Below are 12,458 nucleotides of genomic sequence, written 5' to 3'. Positions count from 1 at the left end.
GGCCTCCTGGCCTATCAGCATCTTTCCTCTGGGCTCTGCCTGAAGCTCACAAAGGTTTCCATCTATTTATTCTGTCACGCGGGCTAAACCATTAAGGCAGACTCCAGTTAGAAGAGGGAAAGTTGCCTTTGCTTTCATTTTAGTTCAACTCAGTGTTTATCAAGCACCTGCTGTGTGCAGTCATGTGCAAGGTACTGAAGGGTGGCAGAACATGCCACCCCAAATATGCCACTTTGGCAACAAGGATTATTTTGAGCTGAAAGCAACTGAGAAGAAACAGATACGGGGAAAGCTGTCTGCCTTCCCCCCATTTGCCTAAAAGCAGGACATAAATTTGTAAAGCTGCTCCCTATCCCCTCTCTGCCAGGAAGGACAGAAGTTAATTCCCAGAGACACTGTACACGCTGCTCAGCCCACAAATGGCACCAGAGCAATCTATGTAACAAACTTCACTAACTCTCATCTTCCATTAGTTCCCTCATCACATGCCTTCCCATAATTTGTGCCTCTAGAAGCTCAAAGTCTTTTTCCTTTGTCTTGCCACTTCTCTACAAATGTATTGTTCTTTTGTTAAGATGCTATAAAAGCTCAAGTTCTAGCCACCCCTTTGAGTTACGCATCACTGGGTACTCCCATGTGTATGTGTGATGCACATGTTAATGAACTCTGGTTTTCTCTTATTAATCTACCTTTTTTTCAGTCTAATTTACAGGGTCCAAGCAGAGAATCTAGGAGAGTAGAGGAAAAAGTAGTTTTTCTTCTTCTACAGTGTCAATGAAAGGTCAGTGATAGGTACGCCCTCATCTTGCTTATCACTACGATCTAGTGAGAGAGGAATAAAAAATAACTATAATTTAGTGACAGATTGCTGTGAAGCATCTCCTAGATGGCAGGCCATAGTACTCCGCTCATGACTAGAACAGATGCAAAGACCTCTCCCCTGCCTTGGAGAGGTCACTATACAAATGTACAAATATCGCTACTGAGAACAACAAAGGAAATCACAGCTGAGGGCTGGAGGAAATCCTTTTAGGGGAGGAATATATATACATTATACATACATATATGTTTCAGAGAAACATCTATAGAGAGATCTATATATAGATCTATATATAGATATGATATATATATGTTTCAGAGAAACAAATAAGGAATGAGGAAAGTATACCAAATCTCGGGCTGTAGTGTTCTCATGTCTGCCTATCCTTTTCCTGAAGAATAGGGGTTTTTTTACTTTTTTTTTTTTAAATAAAGAAGTGATTCTCAAACTCTTTGAGCCCACAGACCTCCATCACAAGGCAAAAACTGATGGACGATATTCCCTACCTAATGGTGCTTTTCAGTGTCAAATGAAGTCAGAGTGGGAAGGGTCTGTTTTGATCACACAGAATCCACAGAGGGGCTGAGAACGGAAAGGAAGAGGTGAAAGTAAGAGGGGAAAGTCAGGGCCAAGGTCAGCCTGTCCCCCTGAGCTAAGTGCAGGGCCAGGGCCAGGCTTAGGAGGACAGCAGCTGGCGTGAGTGACGTGTGCCTGTCCTGAGCTTTGCCTCATCCTCTCCTACATGCTGTGGTGCTATGTCTGAACTCCCGTCTGGGCAGGGGCAGGCAGCAGTGGTGGTGTGACAGTGTGGCCTTGGCCACCAGCCAGCAGGAGCAGGAAGCAACATTTACACAAGATGAGGGCCTTGTGGTCCACGTGCCCATTTCCAGATCCGGCTTTTGAGGTATTTCACAGCCTCCATTTGCAACGGGGAATGGGTGACGTACACAGTACACGCTGCCTTGTGATCCCTTCTTTTCTCACTCTTGTGTTGCCTTCCCTGGGAAATCAAATGGAGAGCTAAAGGAAGGAACAGCTGTGAGCACCTCATCCTGCCCTGGAGCACTGATTAGGCTCTGGGAACCGAGAAACTTCTTGAACTGTTCCAATCAGACACAGTAGCAGAAACAGAAGGTTGATGTAAGTGGGGAAAAACCCCTTCGGTCTGCACAAAAACCAGCTCAAAAGAGGACTGAAGAGTGAAGGGAACAGGTGAAAACAAAAGAGCTGGCCAGATCAAGTGTTAAACTGGTAGTTTTATAAAAGATACCTTCATTAAATATCATGTTACACATCTAAAAAGGATATCCTGGATTTCCACAATCAGCCCTTCTTGTATGATGTTTGGATGAGATTACACAAATAAAACGAGCAGAGGGGCTGCCAAGGTGTAGGTGCCTGTCACTGGACCTCTTTAAACATCTGCAATTCCTACAGCAAGCTGGCATCAAGTCCGTCTGCTGTCATCCTTTTACTGCAGAGACAATTAAAGGATGAGCATAGTGAAAATTTCTACTTGGAGGACATGAGTATAGGATTACAATTTAATGATACTTTCTATTTTTCTTTATTTTTCCCCCTAGAGCTTAGGCTGTTTTCTCTCCTGAAACTATGCATTAGTATTTAACTCTCAATATAAATACTCCTGGAAGAAAGAGTCTGAGATTTTTTCCAAAATATTTAGCTTTCTAAAATAGGATGCCAGTGCCAGGCATCATGGTTAAAAATAAGTCTCTAATTATTAATAGTAGTCCATTACGGGTTAGGGTGGTAGAAATCAAACCACAGCTCGGCATTATCAATTCATTTAAAAAGAGCAGAGACTTCCCTGGTGGTCCAGTGGTTGAGAATCCAGGCTCCCAATGCAGGGGGCCTGGGTTTGATCCCTGGTTAGGGAACTAGATCCCGCATGCCACAACGAAGATCCTGCACACGGCAACAAAGATCCAGTGTGCCGCAACTAAGACCCGGAGCAGCCAAATAAATAAAGAAATATTAAAAAATAAAAATAAAATAAAAAGAGCATACAAATGTGTAGAAATCAGAGGATAAATTACCCAAGCAGTTCAAATGTTGGAAACTATGTCTTTATATTCATTTAAGCATCTTGAAACTTTCTGAGGGGATTTAAGAATCATGAGTTTGGCTTGTATCAAAAACTGGTTCACTTATTCCTGTTTTTAAATGTATTTTTAGATTTTCTTGAGGTTACTAAATATAGACTCTATTCCAAGGAGAATGTCATTTCCTTTTGAACTTCTTATGAATTCTGTCAGAGACAAACATCTAATAAACAGAACCATTTTAGAGCTGAAGTCTTTAAGAGATTCCACGTCTATACCAATAATTTTTAACAATTTGGATGTGAGGGCTTTTGTGACCTGGTTCTCTCTTACAGAGACTTTTTCTTCTTCATTCTGTTGAAAGACACGTATAGCAGACTTATTCAACAGTGACTTGAATTCACACCCATCAGTGTACGTGATCTGGCAAAAATGGCCTTGTATTATTGAAAGACAGGATTGAAGGTGAGCCATGTAACATCCACTCGTTTGTTCCGGGCCACGCCTCCTTTAACATTTATCAGGAAACTCTGTCTCTGCCTGGAAATCTTTCTTCATTTTTGGTAACAGGAAGAAACTGACTTCAATACCTCAGATGATTAGCCAGGTTTCAGATGATCTGTTGCAGGTCTGTCTTTTGTTAGCAATATCCTCCTGGCCCTAGACCAGCTTTCCCACTGGGAGAGCGGCCTCTTTATTGAGCTGCAATCGCCAAAGTTTCATCGTTATTCTGAAAGGCTATCAATTTGCTTAGCACCAGACAGATCCAGGACCGTCAGGCTAGGGACATAACTTCGTTTTACAGATCAGAACACTGCTTTTGGAATCTCTCTCAGACATTCTGCTCAATGGGCAGGACTCATCAAAGCTGCCTTATTACCTTAATTCATGTATATAATCGAATGTGAATCTAGTAAACAAGTAACAGGGAAAATTTTCTCTTCTATACAGAGGAAGTAAAACACAGATTGATCACTTATGATTTTCCCAAAAAAAGAACCATAAAGATCTAAGGCATTAAAATGTACCCTGAATTACTAGATAAAGTTAATTCTTATTCACCTGGCTGTACCTGGGGCTCCCAGCTACTGCTCACATCTTCATTTCCTGTTGAGAGAGCCTGAGCTAGAACCACACCTGGCCTAAATTCTGATGCATTTCATACTTCGCCTCCTATTTCAGCCTTGTAACCTGCACAGTAATCCTGGGGGAACGGATTGAGGAACACCTCTTATTTTCACCTACTCCCTCTGTCTTTCTTGCACCCAAACCCCTGTTGTGACTTGATTTGCCATCCACGGGGAGCTGGTGTAGCCTACCCTGGCCACCAGCACAGAAGTGACAGGCCAGGCATTGTGCGAACCATGTGTTTCAGGATGGATGAGAGAACACAGCTACACAGTTCTCAAGGATCTTACAGTCTAGTGGGGATGGTCAGACATTAAGCAAATAATTATAGTAAACTGTGATGAAACTTAACAAGAGAAGCGGAAGAGAATGTTTTCGTAAAGTAAACATTACCTGTTCTCCCAAATCCGCATAGATGTGATTCAAGTAACAGTCCGCCACAACAATGGCTACTATTACTGTCAGCTCACTGTACTAGGATTGTGTTTTGTGTGCTAAGTTGTTTTGGCATGTATTATCATATTTGATCTTCATTACAATCCTGAGAGACAGGTCTTCCTACCGTCATTCTACAAATGAAAAAACTGAAGCTGAGGGAGATTAAATTACTTTCCTCCCCATACCTCAGCTAAGCAAATAGTAGAACCAGGATTTAAAACCCATAACTGTGATCCCAGTCGCCGAGCTCTGAACCATCACTCTTTCTCCCTTTTGTGTACACCTCAGCTAAGTAAAGGATGGGATCAGTGTGAAAAAACACAATCCGTACAATGTGTTTTCAGTTGTCATTTCAGAAAGATGTGTTTTCTCTCTCTCTGGCTCATTGCGTTCTCAGTGGCTCTAGGGTATGGAATTTTTTCAGAATTCCCTCAGGCTGTCTTTTCACCCAGCACAAAAAGAGGTGAGCGTAATCATTAAAATCAGGGCTTGTTGGACTTGAAAAAAGAAAATGCAGCTCCTCCGAACACAAAACAAAAACTGTTTAACAAATGAAAAAATCCTCATCCTTTTAAGATCCCCAGAGAAAAGTGAGCTTGCTGAAGGTCACGGAGCTAGGAGCCAAGTTTTTTGACATCAAGGATAGTCTTTTTTCAAACATACTGCCCTACTCCTCATTTTAATCAAGGGTGGTAGCAGCCAAAACGTTCCAGTTACCTTAAAACAACTAAATATGTTAAAAAAAAGTTTAAAGTTTAGGAAGCACGCCCATATATGATCAATGTTAACATTTTAAAATTGAATTCCATTGGTCTACCAATCTTTTAAAGATTACCATCAAAAAGAAACTTTCCTCAACTCATAGGCTTATATAATCCAAGGTCTATATAACTGCATGGATGGATTTTATGTAAACAAGCATTCTACAGGCATTATCTACAAACATGCATTTCCCCCAAATACTCCACATTCTTTTGGGGCCCCAGGCACCGGAAGCAGGCTGTTTGGTGCCCACCGACCCGTGTATCTCCCGAGGCTGCTGCAGTCTCTCCTCTCCTTATGCAATTCACATCAGTTAACAGTTCGCTCAACCGTCTGGAAGATGCCACAAGATTTCCTACCCAAAGCTTCCTACAGGACTACGAAATAGCGGCAGGTGCCTCGCAAAGGGTGGCTAGAGTAGAATGGGATAATTTAAATAATAAGCACCTACTTGCATATAGAACCTTCACAGAGAATTCTCCAATTTAGGAAACGCAAAATAAAGACTGATTTGTGTGTGTGTGTCAATTCTAAATTGCTTTTCAATGTTCGTAACAGGCACGCGTTCTTTTCTCTGGTTTATCGTTTATAACAGACATGCGTGCATTACCTTTCCGTGTGTTATGAGTTATCGTTAGGGTAGTTCAGAATTCTATAGACTGTATGTTAAGAACAGGTAAACACCTACCATGTGCCACCGTCGGGGGTGCTGTCTATATGTTACTTTCTTTAATCCCCCTAACATTCAGAAGCAGGAGGCACTATCCCTGTTACCCAGAGGAAGCAACTGCATCTTCCCTAAGATCACAGAGGAGCAAGGGCCAGGGCCAGGAGCTGAGCAGAGAGTGAACTCGAAAACCTGCCTCTTAACCTCTCTGCCTCCTTCCTTCTCTAACCACGTGTAAAGTGCACAGTGAGTGTCTTTACAGGAGTTCTGATTCTTGCCGATTACTCATGGAAATTTTATAAGCCATCCACAGTATAACTTAATATAATATTAGTCAAAGTAAATTATAACTTAAAAGGACCACCTCCTGTCCCCAAAATTACACAGTTCAATTCAAAAACAAATCTGTCACTGATCAACGTCCATGCCATTGCTCTCCATTCGTGTGGATAACTGGGGGTTTACTGGGCCTTGATTTTAAGTGGGAAACCATGTGCTGAGTCACAACACTCAAAGTAGGCACAGTAACATGTTCTCACGCAAACTTTGAAGTCTGAATAAACTGACACTGCAGAGGGGGGCTGTGCTCCAAGAGGGGAAATTCCTAAAACAACCAGGGCTGTCCTGTGACACCTGGGGCCATGACCAGCAAGAGTCTGTGGGTGTGAAGGTGGGTGTGCACATCTGTTTGTGTTGAAGGAAGAAAACACAGATAGATTTGCAGCAAAAAAGCGTGGGTCAATTAAAAGCAGACCCTACATGATCTTCCGCATCCTCAGCAGACTGCCTGAAAACAGTTTAGAATCGAACCTGAAGTTGGGAAGATGAACATAGGATGAGTTCTCATGAGAAGGGTCTCAGGAGTATCTATCCATTTGACAGTTTCAAATTGCTGCGTATCTCTAACTCAAAGCTGTGATGGAGACGATCAGAAATAAAGAGAAGGAATTACACAAGCCTTGTTTCTTTTAAATGGGTTCATGCTAGGTCCCTTACCTGCCTTCCACTTGAGAGTCAAGTGTCTTACAACAATTATCCTTTCCACTAGGCCTCCAACATTTCAATATACATTTCTCTGTGGCCACCCTTAATACAGCATATAAGATAATGACCTGCTACATTAATATCCTCTGCTTAAGGGTCAGTACCATTCAAATTAATTTACTAGCATTTACTGAGTGCTTACTATATGCTAGGCACATTCTAAATAGCTGAAATGTACTATCTCATTTCATCCTCACAATAACCTCAGTTCTCATTCTTCCCATTTTACAGATGAGGAACACAGGACACAGAAAGGAAAGTAATTTCTTCAAGGTTACACTACTAATAAATGGCAGAGCTGGGGTTCCCTCCCAGGCAGTCCTGATCCAGGGTCCTCATTTTTAACCAGTGTGTAGGCTGCCTTCCTTCCCCATTCCTTTAACCAAATCTCCCCAAGCATACTCGGTCTTTCCACTCTAGGAGAGATGCAGACAGACAGACAGTTGTACACCACTGCTGACTGACCATCCTTGCTGGAAATGTCACAGAGTAGGGACTAGCTACAAGAGATGCCCAAATCAGCAAGACATGGTCTTCGCTTCAAGATGCTCCTGATCTGGTTTGGAAGATGGACCGATGAGCAAGTGCCACTGCCCAGCAGAATTATAATCGGAGCACAAAGGGCAAAGGGAGCACCGAGGTGGGCACGTTACGCAGAATGCAAGTCCTGCAGGATATGCAGGGGTTCGCTGGGATGTGAAAAAGGGGAGGGAATGGGGTGGTGGTGCTAAAAGCTGAGTCACCAGAAAGCCTGGCAGACTGGAAGGAGTCGTGACTTCATATACTGGTCAGTGAAAACAAAACACAGTTGCCAAACACTTGATTTCCAAGTATATTTTTAAGTCCTGCCAGCGTTAACAAAAGCATCAGAGCAATTCTGATGATCTGAAGTGGCCAGTGCTACCACAGAACAAAGTGAAATCACAGAATAACACCTTCTTAATATTTAACAGTCAAATTCTGTTTTGTTCTTAACACTTGGCACTTCTATGGAATCCCTTATCTGAGAATCTATGAGCCTTTTACCAACATTAATTCATTCTCCAAATAACCTCATGATTGCAATAAGCTTAAGTACACAAACATCTATAATTCATTAAATTATAATAAGGACAGAAGAGAGAAGTTAAATATCTAAGCAAGGTCACCTAGTGAGATCGATATTCCTTTCAACTTCACCCAGGAAAATGTGTGTAACCTAGAAACGTCCTTCTTGAATTGTCCATTGTGCATCGAACTTGACAGATAACAAGAATGAGAGAATCTATCGGGAAGTAGACAGCAGTTTACTTCTCTAACTACTAAATAACCACAGTGATGAAAAGATTTTACCTAAGTAAAACTTAGATTCTAAAGTAGAAACTAACTGAATGAAGAGTGCTAGAGACAAATAACTCCATGGTTTTAAAAACTCTGAAAATACAACGGCTGGAGTATGATAGACCCAAATATGAATATCTGAGCCAAAACATTCATGATAAATCTCATTGACTAAAAGAGAATAAATCTAAGATCATGATGTCCTGTTTCCTCAATTAAGGAAATTGATTCAGTGCCCCAACTTTGCATGATTTGAAAAGAAGTTTCTTTATGCAGAACAACTCTTTAAGCCAATCAACTCTTCGGAACAGTCTATTTAAGAAAAAACAAAGCAAGACACTCAGAAGTTAGTGGTTTGGACAACAAAGCCATGGTGGGGATATGTAATTGTATTTCAACACAATGATACGGTGAATCACGCTAAGGGGTGCTTGTGACCATAAGCTTGAAAGAGGATAGATTTTTTTATGTGATAGGCTTTGCTTTAATAAAAAGGAGGAAGTTGGCTTGAAACAGCCCAAAGGGAAGAGTTGAGAAATAGTTTTAAAGGCTTTGCAGGAGCCCATCCTGGAGCCGTAAAACATAATCACAACTTGAATGAACGCAAGGAAGTAAAACAAAAGGAAAAAATGGAGAAATGGCAGAAACAACCACAGTCAGGTGAAGCTCTTTAAAGATTGCAATTCTGTCAAATGACTGTAGGCAGGAAGAAAAATCTTCCCATATGAGTTGTGGGAAAGGAAGGGTTTCAGAAATAATTAGCCACTGAACACAAAGCCTGCTACTGTTTGCAGCGCTACTGCCACAATCTTTATGCCAACGATACACCAGAAGCCACTCATTTTGTTCCCTCATCAATAAAGCACCTACAGAGTTCCCTGCACATAGTAGGAATGTGGTGGGAACTCTGTGGATGAGCTTAGTTGTGTGTTTCTAACTTAGGCAACCAAGGTGTGTCTTATATAGGGATGTCCTCGAAATCCACAAAGAAGATTCAATTTACATGTCAGAGAATCCTTAAGAAAAATAGCAACAAAACTAGGTCCTGAGGCCTGAACTGTTTTCCAGTGCATTTTGGGACAAGTATTTGTGCTCACCAGAAATTTAAACTAGAGCCTGTGGCAAGCAGGTGCTCCTCACTGCCCTTCCTAAGGGCCAGACACACGCACGCCTATTGCCACAGCCAGCATCTAGGACCAGAGGGAGCCGTGCTGCTGGAGAAAGATGAACGCATGACAAGGGTGGGAAGAGGAGGGTGAGCCCGCCTCCTAGCTCCATCCTCTCAGAGCCTTCCTCAGTCTGCTGAGATAACAGAAGGCTTTTCTGCTAATCCTGAAAGGACTAGTTCTACAGATCAGGATTTCACATACCGGGCACTGTGCTAGGCAAGTAAGAGATGAAATAGATGTTTTCTGACCTCAAGGAACTTACCCTCATGCAGATCCATGAAGACACCAAAGAAATAGTCAGAACCCCCCTAGAGTGGTGCCCTTATCCCAACTCTTCCAGGGCTGGCCCTGTCTTTGGCAGTGATTCTCCAACATATTCCTCTGTGTGTTCATGCACAAACTACATCAGAGGCACCGCTTACTAAATTCTAGCAAATGCCAGCTAGGAAGCCCTATCCCCTAGAATACGCCAAAATCAAAATCTCACTTTAAAAATTATGATTTTTTTTTCAAAGAATTCATTCTTTTTTTTTTTAAACTTTTTTTGGGGTTTATTTACTTACTTACTTACTTATTTATTTATTTATTTATTTATTTATTTATGGCTGTGTTGGGTCTTCGTCTCTGTGAGAGGGCTTTCTCTAGTTGTGGCAAGCGGGGGCCACTCTTCATCGCGGTGTGCGGGCCTCTCACTATCGCGGCCTCTCTTGTCGCGGAGCACAGGCTCCAGACGCGCAGGCTCAGTAGTTGTGGCTCACGGGCCCAGTTTTTCCGCGGCATGTGGGATCTTCCCAGACCAGGGCTCGAACCCGTGTCCCCTGCATTGGCAGGCAGATTCTCAGCCACTGCGCCACCAGGGAAGCCCCCTATGATATTTTTTAAGACCTACGGAGGGACTTCCCTGGTGGCGCAGTGGGTAAGACTCCGTGCTGCCAGTGCAGGGAACACGGGTTCGATCCCTGGTCAGGGAACTAGATCCCACATGCTGCAACTAAGAGTTCGCATGCCACAACCAAGGAGGCTGTGAGCCACAACTAAGGAGCCCTGGAGCTGCAACTAAGGAGCCTGCCTGCCACAACTAAGACCCAGTGCAACCAAATAAATAAATAAATATTAAAAAAAACCAAAACACCTATGGAATCAGTCTACTTTGTGTTGATATCCAATTTGCAGCTTATTAATCTTCCTAATTTCCATCTCCTTCTCCTCCACTAGAGGCGTTGATAAAAGGAAAACAGATGACAGCAAGTTAGTCAACTGGTTGGTTTTTATAGAAGTTTTATTTAAATAAAGTTTGTGAATTCCTGTAGGTGTCACATGTCATCTTCATGCCTCTTTTCTACCATTGTGGGTAATTAGCATCTGATCATATTTAACAATTCTCAACAGACGTTGATAATTCCTTGTACATAAGTCATGGAGGGCCTTTCTTTGTGCCAGGCACTGCTGGGATAGAAATGTGAGTGAGCTCTGATCTCAAGGAGCTAAACATGTTCTCAATATGCAGGTTTTCTTTTCTTTTTTTTTTTTTTTTTAATAAAGTCTGTATTTTTTGGTGTGAAGGACCTGTTACTTGCAAATATTACCAATTTGTGAGCCATGGTGTTTTTCATAATCCCTCACTCTTGTGTTTTTAATGACCTAAGGTAAATTGGCAAATTATAGGTGTTATATTTTTAAGTCATTGCAGAAAAGAGCTAATAAAGACATCCATAAAGATAAGGTACATCTTAACTACTACACACAATTAAAAAGCAACCTTAATAATAGCTAACACAATACAGTTATTAATACAAGGTTTTTGCTCTTTTCTAATCTGTTCTAAGGGTACATATACACACTCTCTTAACTCTCACAGCAACTCTATGATTATCCCGATTTTTCAGATGAGAAAACAGACAGAGAGAGAGACAGTAGGCATAGACAGAAAGAGGGATGTTGGGAAGCTCACAGTGGGAATGGAATAGTTCAAAGTAGCACCAAGAATGTAGAAAAGAGGAAAACCTCTCACAGTCCATAATTACTGAACAGAGTTTAACGAAAATCTGAAAGAATAAGAAATTCCAGTGGTACTAAACTGAGTTAGGTGACTGAGCATATAGCAAGCACAGAACACAAAGGAAAGGTTTAAGTTACTGTGCATACAGATACAGATATTAGCCTCGGCCTTGTGAGAAAAGATGAAAATGATTTTTAAGGGTCTGACAAAGACATCATTAATGATTGTCAGGAAGACAGAACAGTGATGTACGAAAGATAATCCAGAAAAGTCGGCAATGTCTTTAATAAAATAAACTGTGAGAAATATGATTTTGTAGTATATTTATGATATCAAGCCCTGAAATAAAAATATCATTTAAGTATAATATTTAAATGAAAACTGATATTTCACTTAAGTATCATTAAAATGGTTCTAATCTTCAGGAGAACAGTCTTAGTTTTCATCTCAATGTTTGGTACCATGCACATCTGTGCAAATCTCATTATCAAAAATCAGGAGAAAGTTTACAAATCAGAACACATTTTCTAACACAGGTAGGGGAGTGAATTATACTGGGGTCTGAAGCAGTCATTTTTGTTTTCCATTTAATAAAATTTCACAATAAACACTACTGCACAAAAGAAACTTCTTTGATGAAAAATATATGTGGCATACTGTCACAAAAATTACAAAATAGTAGAATATTATATATCATGCATTTTAGAGTAAGTGCGCTAGAGTTTGGTTGCCTGGTTTGAATTACAGTTCAATCAGCCTATTAGCTTAGTCCAAGTTCCCTTGCACATATTCCTTGAATTCTTTCCCCAATTTTAAAAAAGGGGGTACAGAGAGAACCTACTTCATAAGGAGGTTGTAAGACTAAAATAATAAAATAATATTTGCAATGCTCTGCTTGGTACATGGTATGGGCTCAACATGTGTTAGCTATTATTTTCATTATATTTAATTATATATACATTTACTATTTATGCATAAACTAAAGACAGTACTAGAAAAATCATTTCCTAAAAATTCCTAAATCCACCAGAAAAAAGTAATGATCGGC

General features: G+C 41.0%; 1 protein-coding gene across 2 annotated transcripts in view; it reads right to left on the bottom strand.

Moving 5' to 3' along the window:
• The window catches only part of CLDN10 (claudin 10), a 107,123-nt gene that overhangs the window by 1,877 nt on the left and 92,788 nt on the right, over positions 1–12,458 (bottom strand). The window lies entirely within an intron of this gene.

The sequence above is a fragment of the Balaenoptera musculus genome, chromosome 18 (genome assembly GCF_009873245.2).
Source record: "Balaenoptera musculus isolate JJ_BM4_2016_0621 chromosome 18, mBalMus1.pri.v3, whole genome shotgun sequence".
Taxonomy (NCBI): domain Eukaryota; kingdom Metazoa; phylum Chordata; class Mammalia; order Artiodactyla; family Balaenopteridae; genus Balaenoptera; species Balaenoptera musculus.
The sequence above is the reverse complement of the archived record's forward strand: the minus strand, read 5'-3'. Positions and strand labels throughout refer to the sequence as shown.